Here is a 1,699-nt window from a genome sequence, read left to right as displayed (position 1 = left end):
GGTGGAGAAACAATCCTCTCTTTAATATTAGGTAAAGATAAAGATCTCCTTCTGATTTTAAGGGGATGGGGCCGGACCTTATTTTGTTTCAATTAAATCAAGCCACGTAAGCACCAGAGCACTACGCGGGAGTACGGATGGGCACACGCGAGGGGAGCAGGCAAGTCGTCCCAAAGCACCAGAGCGCTTCAATTTAATTCAATTTAAGGGAGCTTAGGCTGGAAACGAGTAGTTGTCGTGCCCCGATCGAACCATTTCCTTGTCTCAGTCCCCGCAAAAACGAGAAAAAAAGGAACTATTTCCTGATTTTTCTTGAATTTAAAAACTAGGACTGGAGGTGCGGGGAATCGAACCCCGTGCCTCTCGCATGCGAAGCGAGCGCTCTACCATATGAGCTACACCCCCGAACTGCTAGTCACTCACTGCTGATGCTATCCATTATGGGCTTAATCACACGTACGCTGGTGTGACTAGAAATGAGAACGATGGGTCGACTCTCGGTTTAGTTCCATCCATGGACAGAGCATTGGAGCTCGTCTTGCTCTGCCCAATTCTCCCTTTCAGTTAGCCTTTTTTAAAGCAAGGGGTTGGCCCCGGGTAGAAATTAAGTTCCTACAACCAAAATAAAAGGAAGCAGAGTAAAAAGATATCATGCGATCAACAAGACGGCGCTCTAGCTAAACATAGTCCATCTAATGTGGCCGAGCACGAGGTAACAGGAAGAGCATAAGCTCAGGCAGAAGACTGAAAGTTCCACGTTACAGAACCACAACGCCGCTTCAGCGCGAATGCTGTCCATCGTTGCAAACAGATTGCGCAAATCTGTGTCGAATGGTGTCCATCGTCACGACCAATGCAATGCACGACCATCTTACCAAGGAGGTTGTTTGTGTCAGTTTTCGCCTGCAGTCTCAAATTTACTCTTTATCTGCAGACTACAAGCTGATGCCATCTCCGAAATGTCGGTTATTTATCATCTGCTCTTCAGGCAAAAGAGGCTGGACTACACATTCAAGAATACAACCAGCGCACGCAGTGGAGCTCCTACATTGAAGAGTGACACCTCGGATGATTCGAAACAAGGAACCTTAGCCCAGTGCAGAAAGTAAAACCTGGATACATGGTGAGGACTGAGGACAAGAAACGGAGATGCACGTTTCAGTTGTCCTACATTGCATGGGTGCGCACTTGGCACAACAAATGGGGATGCGGCATATCTTGCATGGAGTAGTAAGGAAGACAGGAGGAGTGCAAATGTATAATGGCGTCTACCGGGCAACAGAGATGATGCTTAATGAAGAACTACTACTGGCTAGACAAGGGCGCTCTCTGTATCAGACGTAAAATTTTCTCCTCGATACTTCCGTCATCAACTGAAGACTCACCAATGCCAAACGACTGATTCTCCCTTCTCTGAAGCTTTTCACGTAATGTTTCCATCTCAGTGTATGCCAACAGACCCAGACATAGGAGAGGTACTCCACCCCCATTCCGAGAGCCTCCGCGTGCAAGTACCCTCGGCATCGGCCGGCAGAAAAACAAAGCATCTCCACCCACACGCACCGGATCACGTCCCACATCCTCGTGGCATCACCAAAGTCCAACAGGGTTTTAGCAAGGCCAAAAGTGTCGCCAACAAAGGTGTCTGTGACAGAAGTTGCATTCCATTTCTCAACTATTTTTTGTGTAAATTTCCTCT

The 1,699-nt window shown here is 47.6% G+C and overlaps 1 non-coding gene across 1 annotated transcript; it reads right to left on the bottom strand.

Annotated features, from left to right (window-relative positions):
- Positions 1-332: 332 nt before the first annotated feature.
- TRNAA-CGC (transfer RNA alanine (anticodon CGC)) lies at positions 333-405 on the bottom strand. Its single transcript has one exon. It is a non-coding gene; the product is annotated as a tRNA-Ala (tRNA).
- Between the last annotated feature and the right edge of the window lie 1,294 nt (positions 406-1,699).

Source organism: Triticum aestivum, chromosome 2B (assembly GCF_018294505.1).
Source record: "Triticum aestivum cultivar Chinese Spring chromosome 2B, IWGSC CS RefSeq v2.1, whole genome shotgun sequence".
Classification (NCBI taxonomy): Eukaryota; Viridiplantae; Streptophyta; class Magnoliopsida; order Poales; family Poaceae; genus Triticum; species Triticum aestivum.
The sequence above is the reverse complement of the archived record's forward strand: the minus strand, read 5'-3'. Positions and strand labels throughout refer to the sequence as shown.